The following is a 12,123-nucleotide window of genomic DNA, read 5'->3' as shown; positions in this document are numbered from 1 at the left end:
ATGGGGCTTGGGCTAGATGATTGGCAAGGCTCCTCTCCTCCCCAACAGGGCAGAAGCTGGGGCTGCCTTCTTGTTGTACCTCCCATACCCCCAGAATAAGGCCTGGGACTCAGCAGGTGCTCAAAAAATTGGTTAAGGGAATGAATGATGTAGGATCAATGATTGATTGGGTCTCTCTCCCTTTCTCTCTGTCCTCTTTGCTCTCTCCAAGATGCAGGCGAAGGGGAGGTGATGGCAGAGGGAGGGCCTGGCAGTGAAAATCAAGGGGGTACCTCATAGGCCATTTGGGGGGTACAGTGAGATGTCACGGGGGAGCACCCAGCAGAGTGGTGGCAGCAGGCCTCCATCCAAGCCGAGGGCCTGTCTCGGGCTTCATGCTTCTCCGTGTGATTCTTCAGTGCGTGTCAGTAGCACAACGCGAGTGGTGGGTGTAAATTCTCATGTGCTCTGGGCTTGGTCACCAGTAGCTCCCTTGGTCAGCAGGGGAGGCTACGGCAGTGGGCTCAGCCCACCTGGGCTTGGACTTGGCTCTGCCCCTGCCTGCACTGCCTTGGCTCATCTCTGTTTCCACATCTGAAGGGTAGCATGCCCCCAGCCGGTCCTCCCCCCGGGGCCCAGGCCTTCACACCCCTGGCCTTTCCTCCTGGTCTCCTCCCCTGGGTGAGCCCTGCTTGTCCTTTGCCCCAACCCCATCCTGCTCTGCTTGGAGGGCCCTCACTCATGTCTCCGCACTCAGCCCCAGAGTCGCCCCGCTGCGCCCTGTGGTCCTCACCCCTTCTTCAGGTGGACATGTCCATCCCTTCCCCAGTGCAGACCCCGTACTTGCTGAGTGTCTTTGTCTCCCGCCCTCTGTCCCCCATGCCCGACCAAACCCAGTCCAAACGCCCTCCGCAGCCTCCTCCCACACCTGCGCCACTGTCCGGCGGTTGCTCTTGTAACAGCCCCTTCAGCAATCCCTTTCACAAGCTCCAGCTGAGGGCCTGCCGATCTTATCTCCCTATCTCCAGCAGGGGCCCCTCTCCTGTGCCCGGATGGGGATGGACAGTCACCGCGCAGTCGCCGAAAGCCCACTGAGTTCCTTGCTGCTGACCCCCTGCATGGCCTGGGGAGATCACACCACTCCCTGGATCTGTTTCCAGGCCAGTGAGATGGGGACAGTGGCCTCATGAGGAGAGAGGTTGTAACAGTTGTAGGGCGCTCCTCAAATGTGCTGGCCTCCCCTGCCCTCAGGAAGCCAGACGCCCCCAAAGGTTGGACGGTGGGGTAAGCCAGGGTGGGGTGTATGTAACCCAGGTCACTCTCCTTCCAGGGTCCCCCAAGAGAGGACTTAGACTGAGCCCTGCTCTCCCCCCAGTTCTTTGGCAGTAGTGAGGTGTGCCAGGGTTTTGCCACAGCTGTGGGACAATCTCGAGATAGAACCTGGGCTCTAGACCCAGCCCTGCAAAGTTGACTGATCTCTTAAGGAAGCGGGGGTTGGTTCATTGACTGCTCAAGGTGGTGATGAGAGGAAAGCAGAAAGGAAGTGGCCGCCATGGGGCCCTGCACAACCAGTCTATGGAGGGCAGGTTCCCAGGGCTGCAGGGCTGGGCGGGCAGGCAAGGATCAGGCAAGGGAGAAGCTGGGTCTGCCGCCTGGCTCTCCTGCCTGCCCGCGGGACCCTGCCCCTACGCCCCAACCACCTCGACCCTCCACAGACAACGTATCCTCCCCCTTGTCTGCTCCAAGGCCTCCGCTGATGATGCAAGAAGGCTCCCTCGGGAGCCACAGCACTCAGCACCCAGGAGCTTGTTGAGAGCAATCTAGAGGGGTGACTGAGAGCTGGCCTGGGTCCCAGTCCCAGTGCCGTCATCCGTCTAGGCAAGCTTCTCAACCTCGGAGCCTGCTTCCTCACCATTGAATGGAGGTCCTTGCTCTGTTTACTTCACAGAGCGTTTATGGGAATAAATGTGAAACGCTACCAGGGCCTGGCACACAGCAGGCACTGGACGGTGTTCGTGTGACAAGCTTTGATTGTTGCTTCTTTTACTGAGCTGACTCCAGCAATCACCATCAGGTTGATGGTCAGCTTTGCAGAGCATCCAGCCTTGGGTGCCTGGGAGGAAGGAGGGCAGGAAGATAGGGGGAGGTCTCCAGGGTCAGGGTCGTTTAGACCCTGGTCTCCGAGCGCTGTCAAGGTGGAGTGGGCATGCCTTCACCTGTGCCGAGGCTGTCGGAAACTGAGTGGGGCGACAGTGATGGAGAGAGAAGCCCTCTTGGGACCCTCCAGTTTGGGCACCTGCCCCATCTCTGGCTGTGACCATCACTGGGGGACAGGACTGGATACATGTGGCCCTCACTGGGTGAGGTGAGCAGTTGACAGCTGCTTTTTCTCTGTACTCAGAGAAAGAAGAGACCCAGAGACCAGAAGAGGGGTGCAGGCAAGGGCTTTTCCATCACACCCACTGAGACCTCGCTGGAGAGACTGTCCTAAGCGTTGCCCAGCAGTGACCTGGAGTGTCTGATATGGGAGTAGATTCGTTTCCGGTACCTGATCCTCTACAGAACAAAATTATTTCCAGGAATACTCATTAAATGATACAAGTAATAATAATGGCTAGGAAGGAAATGTGCGGAAGTTCTCTTTTATTAAATTTGGACTCAATCATGCCAGTAAAGAAATAAAAATAAAATAATACAACATAAAAAGGAAAAGAGTAGTGGAGTAGTGGATTAATCCTTTTTAACTACATGAATGTGTTTTAAATAAAAGGAAAAAACTACATATTGGTGAGTTTTAATATAATATCATTACAGTTTCTGTTTTCTTGATTCTTTTTCTTTGATTTTGTTATTACTTTTTTTTTTGGTAGGGGGAGATCATTAGATTTACTTACTTATTTATTCTTAGAGGAGGTACTGGGGATTGAACCCAGGACCTTTTGCATGCTAAGCATGTGCTCTACCACTGAGCTATACCCTCCCCTGTTTGCTTGTTTTTAATGGGAACACTTCATGAATTTGCGTGTCATCTTTGACCATGGGCAATGCTAATCTTCTCTGTATTGCTCCCAAGTTCGTAAGCAAGCATTTGATTCATTTTTTTTTAGTGTTAAAATAAACAAACATTTTGAAAGAATAAATCTGTGTTAAAGATATTCGAATTCACTAAAATATTTATGTAGTAATTAAATTTTGCACTTTAAAAATAGTGCATTTCACCATTTGCACTGTTTCACTGTTTTAAACCTTGAACACAAAGTATAATTCCAGGGGGGCTGGAGTGTAGCTCAGTGGTGGAGCGCCTCTGGGTCCTTGTACATGTTCCCTTTGCCTGACTAACTTTACTCATCTTCACAACCCAGCTGAGACCTCACTTCCTCCAGGAAGCCTTCCTTCATTCCTTTCCGGTTCACCTCTCAACGTGATTTGTGTTCTGTCCACAGAGCACCCTGTGCTGACTCTTCTCTCCGCACACACTGGGCTGTGCTGAAGGCATGCTGTCACTCAGTCCACCTCCTGGACTGGCCACAGAGCCCTTTGGGGGCCCCAGGCCCGATCTTGTTTGCAGCTGTGGACCCAGCACTGTGGGCCTGGCCGGTGCTCGGGAACGTTTGTGGAACATGAATGAACCGTGCCGTGTTCTGGCTTAACTCCCTGAATCCACACACCATCTTTCACCCTGGACAGGAGGACGTGTCCTTCCCCCCACCACATGAGATTTCCTCTTCTTTCTCCAGGTGACAATTTGGAGCTCCCAGGGTCTTGACCCTGAAAGTCCACACAGGTGAAGCGGGGCACGGATTGGGAGCCCCCATGATGGTGACCTGGAGCCTTCGTGTGGGCACTAGGTGGGACCCGTGACTATCCTGGTGCCAGGCCGAGGGCGGGAGCCGGAGCTGCGAGTGATACAGGCAAAAGAATGTGGGGTGAGAGGATGGCCATGTCCCAGGTCTCAGTTGAGTCCCTGGGACGTACCCCACCAAGTGTGGGTCCTTAGCTTCATGCAGGAAATATTTCAAGAGCGAGCCACAGTTGAGTGCAAGTGGATTTATTCTGGGGAGAGGGTAGAGCTCAGTGGCAGAGCACATGCCTAGCATGCACTGGGTCCTGGGTTCAATTCCCATTCCCTCCATTAAGAAAATAAGTAAATAAATCTAATTACCTCCCCCTCCAAGATTAAAAATAAATTAAAAAATTTAAAAAGAAAGTAGATTTATTCTGAGAGATGCATAATCCACAGACAGAGTGCGGGCCATGTCGGAAGGTGAGGGAGCCAGAGGCAGCGATGTACGCTGTTGCTAGATTTTATGGGCTCAGTGACTTCATTTGCTAACAAGTGGATTATTCCAACTACTTTGGGGAAGGGGGTGGGATTCCCAGGAATTGGGCCACTGCCCACCCTTTGACCTTTTATGGTCAGCCTTAAAACTGTCCTGGCACCTGTGACAGTACCATTTAGCATGCAATTGTGTTTCAATGAGCGAATATTGAAGCTCAAGGTTTATTGGGAGTTGAATCGTTCACCATCTTGGTGCTAACTGCTGTGTCTTTATTTTAGTGGCTGTGCCCTGCCCCCTTCCCTTCCCTTCCCTCCTGTCTCAGTCAGAGTGGGTGCTGGTGGAGGGATGTGAGAATCGACAGCCCTCTGAGCGTGGCAGCCAGGGGCTGGGACATCAGAGTGGGATGGCCCAGGTGCCTGGGAAGGTCAGTTCCCTGCGAGGCCCGTGTGAGCTGTTCCCTGTGGATGTGGAGTCCAGAACCCGCTGCTGCGGATGAGCCAGGCTCCCTCCAGGCTGGGGGCCTGGCTGGACCTCAGAGGCTGGGGAGTCCTGCAGGGAAGCACTTCCTCTGAAAGGGAAGTGGAGGAAATAAGGGTCCAAGGTGGATGCCACACAGGACTCATCAAAAGTGCCAGGATACCAGGTGGGGGAAGAGGGTGGGAAGGGATAAATTGGGAGTTAGAAATTTGCAGGTGCTATTATTTATAAAATAGATAAACAACAAGTTTCTTCTGTTTAGCACAGGGAACTATATTCAATATTTTACAGTAACCTATAACGACAAAGAATATGAAATACATGAGATATAGATATGTATTTGTAAGACTGAAAACCAGTGTAATGATGTAATGCTGTACACCAGAAATTGACACAGCATTGTATACTGACTATACTTCAATTTTAAAAATAATAAATTTTTTAAAAATTATGACAGGAAGTGAGGCCACTTGGATATTCCGGAGTCCGGGGAGAGGGGCCAGAGGAAGGGCTGGGAACATCCTTGGGGACTGGGGCCCTGACCAGTCAGCTCCTCACCTGCTCTCCCTCCGTCCCTCCCTGGTGACCATGGGAGTATGAGGCCCTGGGGGACTTGGCCCCGCTGGCCCCACAGCATGCCGTCCCCTCCGGGACTCATCTTGGCCCTCCCTGCAGCTTCTCCTAAGGACAGGAGTCCCTGGCTCCTGCCACTTCCTCTCTCCAGAGCCCTGCCTCCTCTCTCTATTCCTCTGCCCTCTAAGCCCACTGGCTTTTGGCCCCTGAGACAGGCCTCCTGCCACCTGCTGCGGGTCTCAACCACAAAGGCCCTTCTTTCTTTGTGCCTGGTGACTTCTGCTGACCCTCCGGGCCTCATCCACAGGGAGCCTTTCCTGCCCCAGCCCCACTGGTCACGACTTGGGTGGCCGGGTCTTCCTGTTCCTCACTCGTATGGCTCTTTCCACAGAGCTTCGCGTCATTGTAATTATCCGTGTATTTCTGTGGTTGAGTCTGATTAGGCTCCAGCTCCTCGCGGGCCTGTGAGAGCCACACAGAGAAGACGGGTGCCTGTTCTGTTGCTCACTGGAGCCCCAGCACCTAACCCACCACCTGGCAGGACCTTCATACTTCTTTGCGGAACAGGAGCATCTGTGACCTTGCCAGTCACAGCTATCAGGTCAGGGAGTGGATTTGTGTCTGTACATCTATTAGGAACTGGTCCCTCCAGTCAAGGGCGTTGCTGTCCCCGGGCCAGGCCAGCCCTGGGTTAGGGGATGCTGTTGCAGGCCTGGCCCTGCCAAGCTGAGGCCCAGACCCTGGCATCTTTCAACTATCATACCCAAGAACCTTCCTTCCTGCCCTCCCCTGGCCATCTTGCAACCTCAAGATTCTGCAACCATTTCATAAGAACCGTCCACCAGCCACGGTGGAGCTGCTGGCCACAGACCTGATTGGATCTCTTTATCTGCCCAGCTCCAACGGCCCCCATGGAGACAGCAGCGGTGGAGCAGGGCTCAGGGCCTGGGGAAGCGGGGGTGGGCTGCTCCTGTTCCCAGGAGTTCCTAGAAATTGGGTACTTGGCTCTAATCTCATAACTGAGGTCTATAAGCGGAAGGAGCTTGGCTCAAGGTGCGGGGGCTGCACCCTGTGCGAGAGGCCGCGGCAGGCCAGGAGTGTGTGCACATGTGTGTGGGTGTGTGTACGTGTGTGTGAGTGTGTGTACGTGTGCGCTCCAGAGCTGAGGACTCTCTTGAGAGAGGCAGCTCTGAGTGTTCTGATTTTAGCCAATCCAGGAAGAACTCACAGTGGGCCCTTGGTGAGCTGGCCTGGAGGCCCAGCGCCTCTGTGGCTGCTTGACCTCTCTCATCTGATTGGCTAGTAAAATCAACAAAGGCCAGGAATGTTCTGGAGGCACTTGAGAGGTGTGCGGTTCCAGCCTGAAGGCCAGCAACCCATCCTTCCCCTCCGTCCTGTCCCACTTGTCGGGTAATGGAGGCCTGGAGGTTCCAGTAAGAGGGTTGTGCTGGCTGTAGAGGGAGTGGGGGGCAGGATCACCACCCTAGAATTTGCCGCCACACTCCGTGCTTTACTAGACCTGCCTGAGTCCTTGCAACACCCCGTGAGGCAGGTCCTGCCCCCTGGAACCTCAGTTGTGTTGCTGGGGTTCAGGGAACATAATGCGGCTCAGCCAGGAAGGGATCTCAACCTGGGCCTGACTCTGAAATCTGCTTCCTTCTCCCCCAGGCTCCCAAGGGCATGGGTGTGACCTGGACAGAGAGATGCCTCCACACAGAGGCTGGGAAGGTGCCTCAGGCCTGAGAAAGCCACCCCATGGGTGGAACTGGAGGAGAGGCTGAAGGGCCACCTCGGCTGCTCCGATTGTCCCCCCAGACCCCCAGAGTGGCAGCCAGTCTGGAGCAGGGGGTGCAGAAGGAGCACAAAAGAGGGCAGGGGCAGGGTCCCAGAGCCTGAGAGGGACGGCTGCACCCTCCCTCAGCCCCCTCAGCCCACACAGTCTCTCACCAGAAAGGGCCCGCATCCATTTTTGCCTCCTGGCTTCCCAGTACTTCTAGAAAGAACAAATGCCCGAGGCCTCTAAGAATTTAGATACCCCATTAATGCAATAGCCTCTTGCCTGGGGCCCTGACAACATAGAAGATTCAAAACTGCAAACGATGTGTAAGTTTTCCGGTGATGCGTGTGGGGGTCAGTGGTCCCAGCCCCTTGGCAGTGCTGAAGGTGGCTGGAGCCAGCATCCAGTGTCAGGGGCAGAAAATCCACTAGCCTGGGCCCTTTGTGCTAAGTGAGGGCTGCTCTCTCTCCACTCGTCCTGTCCTACCGCCCAGTGCATATTCTGAGATGGTTGTGGCAAGGAGCAGTCAGTTTTGTTGTTGTTTTTAAATTCTACAGAGTTTAGACAAGGAAACCCTCATGGCCTGTATAGGCACCCTCTGCCCTGTCCTGGGTCTTCCCCTGTGCCCATGAGGTGCAGGAGACAGGGCTGTAGGTGGAGATGCAGGCAGGCATCTTTGTCCTTGGGTGCCCAGGCTGCCTCCTTTCCTGTTTTCAGCTCTCTCTCCATCCAGATCCCTCAGAAATTGCTGATGGCTCCTATTGGGTCAACCACTGCTGCAGCCACGTGTGTCTCCTAGGAATGCCCTCCTGTCCTTTCTTTCCTTGGTTCAGCCAAAATGAAGTCAGGAACTTTCCCCAAGAACCTCGGGGTAAAGAGAGCAAAGGAGAACAGAAGGATGAATTGTAGACACTCAAGAAATACTTATTTAATGAATGAATAAAACCATGAATATCTAGACAGAATTCATGACAAGTTTCTTGGACGGTGCCATTTAAGAGGTGCGTTGCTTGCTCCTTTCACAGCAGATACGTTTGGGGTGTGGAGAGTCTGTTCACCTACATGTATCTTCTCTGGGGACAATCCTCACCCACAGTCCTTGTTAAAGGAGTGGACCTGGATGGCCAAACTTATGGCCCAGGACCTGCACATCCCTCAGCTATGTGGGATATGGGGTCCAACCTCAGCCAGTCAGATTATTCTCATGGGGTTTTGGGATTGGAATCCTGAGAGACTGAGTGAGCTGGCTGTGGAAGGCAGAATGAAAAGGTTAGGTTGGTCTGGGGGCTAAGGCTCCCATTAGGGCCATGTACATGGCGACTGCATAAGCAGGAAATGATGAATGGAGGGAGGGAGGAGGAGGGACCAGCTGTGTTGTCCTAACAGTTTCTTATTTCCATAATATTCAACTTCACCTCATTTCAGGGAGAACTTTACTTCCTAAAAATAAACACCATCTTTTTATTGAAATGTGTGGGGTTCACAACCCTTACAACTCGAATCATAACCTATTTCTTCTTTTCAACTCTGCCTAACAACCTGACCCCAAAGCCCCAGTTTGATAGTGGAGGAAAGATACGATGGGTGTGTGGCATGGAGGTCCTGGCAGAGAGGAAGCAAGGCGCCACAGTGAATTGGGGGGAAAAGGCCCAGATGGCTGTGAGGAAGACTAAACTAGAAGAAATTAATGTCGGGAGGGAGAGAGGGAAAGAGAAATGGGAACAGAGGTACAGACAGACGTATAGACAGACGTACATAGTTAACAAACCATTACAGGGCACTTTCTATGGATGTTAGAACCCAAATGCATATTGCAAATACGAATAAATGAATGAGCAAATGAATGGGTCTTTTTTTGCAAGAAGTGTTGAGCCTGCAAATGGCGGTGGGTAGGAGGGATAGCAGTAAGTGGTAAGAGTCTTGAAGACGTGGCCCTGAATTTATGTCAATTTCCAGTCTTGGTTTTACCCTTGATAACATGCTCCCAATTTAAGGCTAAGTCTCAAGGTTCTGCCTTCTCTATCCCTCTGGACAAAGAACAAAAGAGTTATTGGGAAAGGATGTCAAAATAGAAGGAGGTCAAAATTATAGACAGAGATGCTTAGTGCTCAGGGGCTCAACTTGAGTTACCCAGGTCTAGGCAATGGACGTTCATCTGCAGATCATAATGCCAGGTGCTGATTCAATGGCCTTGTCTCTAGAGAGTTCACTAGTTGGTGATGGAATATACATTCATGAGATATCTTATAGCTGTCCAGAGACACGCGCAACCTGCCTTTCAAAGATTCAGTGTGATCTAATGTTGGGAAGACACTTAGAATTCAATAGAACAACAGTCAGATTTCAGGGCTTCTGTTTCCTTGAGATTTGACCCAGAGTAAATTATTTAATCTCTCTATCTCACTTTCCACAACTGTAAGGTGGGAATAAAGGTGTTTTCCTAATAGAAATTGTCTAGGGGATTAATTAAGGTAACACATAAGGTTTCTAGAACAGTTCCTGGAATAACCAATGGTAATCGCTCTCCTCTGTGTATCCCCTACTCTAAAGACATCCTTCCTTCTTCCAGTCTCTAATACAGCTTTGTACCAGGCTTTTTCAGGCAACAGCTAACACATCATAATGTTAATGAACTTTATATGTGTCTGTGTTTTCCCTTCATCATTCAGCTCTAAGCTCGGGCAGTATAAATATGGATCTTTTCACTTATTCGTGCCCTGCAGTGCCCATCCTCGCTGATAGTCAGTAAAAGCGCATGTGTTGACTGCTGGGTTGGTTAACAGCTGTAAGAGTGCCTCCCCTCACTGATGTACGGGCCCCGTACTGGGTGACGTAACAGGACGTATATGGTGTGTGTGCTGAGACAAGAAAAGGGGGAGAGAGATTCTCTGGGTTAAGAAATGGGTGATGGGTACTGTATGAAGGGGACTGGAAGAGCTCTTATGAAGGGAACAAGGATTTTAGAAGATGTTACTGACTATAAGTACAGAAGACAAAGGAAGAGTGTGAAAAAAGAGAAATAGAATAGACAAGGGGGAAAATAGGGGTAATTAAGAGTAAGAAAGGGGAAGGAAGGGGAATGGAAAGGTAGGGGGCCAGGAATGGGGACCAAGGTGAAGAAGGACACGGAGGGTGAGAGATAGATGTGACAAGTAAGGGTTAAGTGGCCGCCGTCCTCGTCCAGCCTTGTCTCACCCACCTGACCTGCCTGACCGCTGGTCTGTTGGAGGTCATTTTAATATCATCATTCTGCTTCCATTTCCTTCCACTCCAGTCCATCTTGTATGTCACTGTTAGTGAGACCTTTCTAAACTCATATCTGGTCCTCTTCCTCCTTCACTACAATCTTTTAATGACCATCTAGTGCCCACGGCTTAAAACTCAAATCCTCAGAAGCTCCTTAACATGCTTCATGGACTAATTCAGGGTTGAAAAACATACTTACACGTGTGCGCGCAGCTCCCTCTCAGAATGTCATACCAAGCTATCAAACGTAGCCTCCATCTGCCCATCTAATCAGTATCCCTCGTGCCCAGGAACTGAGTGCTGTTCAAGGAATTCACAGTCTCTCACATGTGCCGTGTGCTTGGCTGCTACTGGAGCTTTGGAAATGAAACCTGTTTCCTGAAATACTGTCTATGACCTTCTCAACCCAGAAGTCCCGAAATATCACCTCTGTGAATTCTTGTCCAGTTCTCCCATGGAGAATTAATCCCTCATCCTCATTTCTCTGGGTTCCAATAACATTTTATAAATACCTCCTTTATACATTTATCATATTTTTCTGTTGTCTCTCTTAACTAGATTGTAAATTCAATAACTAGTAGCCTCAGGACCTATAATAGCAACTCTGATTTAGCAGTTGTTCAAGAAAAGTTTGCTAACAGTATATTAGTACTAATTACATGGTCTTGTTCAATGTGACCATGTGGAGAATTTGGGGGTGCAATTCCTTATCCTTTGCTCTCAGCATTTTCCCTCTAAAACTCAGGGCCAATTTTTCACTTGGTTGTTGAAAGCCTGGTTTTGCACATGCAACTCCAGGAATCTGTTTCCAACACATTTCCCCTGCAATTCCTTTCTGACGCTCTGCTCATACGTTAGACTTACTACCATCAAGTCTGGGTAACTTGTTGAATCTATCCACCCTCCAGCAAGTGCTTCTCAATCCTTCTTACAGCTACTCTATCTCCAGGTGAGTAAAGTCCGCTTGCCTACCTTCCTTCAGCCCAGAATGGGAGAGAGACTTCAGGTCTTACATCATCTTGGAGATCCTTTTCCTGCAGCATCAGTTTCCCAGTCACTGCTCGTACATCACATCTATAAGAAGGTCTACACATCACGTGTAACCCTAGGGGTAGAGGGAATATCCTTGGGGAAAAATGACTGGACTGGGCTCAGGAAGCAGGGCTGGGCTGATTGCCACTGGGACTAGGGTCCCTGTCTTCTGGCCTTGGTTCCCCAAACATATTACAGTATCCTCTTCAGATGTAAAAACCTGGTTAGGAAAGCAGAATATTTGCAGACTACCAAGGAGTATTTGGTGGAAAAAGAAAAAATCCAAAGGGCAAGAACTCTTACTGAAAATATTTGACAATGTTAAAAGGGAGACCACTTCCAAAATACACTGTGAGGAAGGAGGCAGAGAGGCAGGGAGCAGAGAAGAATGTGATTGTTCCAGAGTTAAGATGAAAGTGTTGACCATTCATCACAGATATTCATCCATAGATGAGGGATGCTCTAAGTTTTCCCTTGTGGTTGTGGGAGACGCTGTTTCAAATCCCTTCCATTTCTCTTGCCTTGACTTGGAGTCAGAGGAACCAAGCTCTTGGCCACGCTCTGCTACTCACTTGCTGTTCATCATTGAGCAAGTCACTTCTCTCTGTTTTCTCATTTGTAAAACTGTTTAATGTAATAATATAACTGTCAGTTTTGTAAGAATGAGATAAAAGTGTGAAAGTGCTTAACACAATACCCGACACAGGACTAGGTCCACAGAAATACTACCTTAATCTCAATTGCCACACCCCATTAAGG

General features: G+C 50.5%; 1 non-coding gene across 1 annotated transcript; it reads right to left on the bottom strand.

Moving 5' to 3' along the window:
- Positions 1 to 2,973: 2,973 nt before the first annotated feature.
- LOC116157976 (U6 spliceosomal RNA) lies at positions 2,974 to 3,078 on the bottom strand. The gene has a single exon (XR_004142207.1). It is a non-coding gene; the product is annotated as a U6 spliceosomal RNA (small nuclear RNA).
- Between the last annotated feature and the right edge of the window lie 9,045 nt (positions 3,079 to 12,123).

The sequence above is a fragment of the Camelus dromedarius genome, chromosome 16 (assembly GCF_036321535.1).
Source record: "Camelus dromedarius isolate mCamDro1 chromosome 16, mCamDro1.pat, whole genome shotgun sequence".
Taxonomy (NCBI): Eukaryota; Metazoa; Chordata; class Mammalia; order Artiodactyla; family Camelidae; genus Camelus; species Camelus dromedarius.
This window is presented reverse-complemented; position numbering and strand designations above follow the sequence as displayed.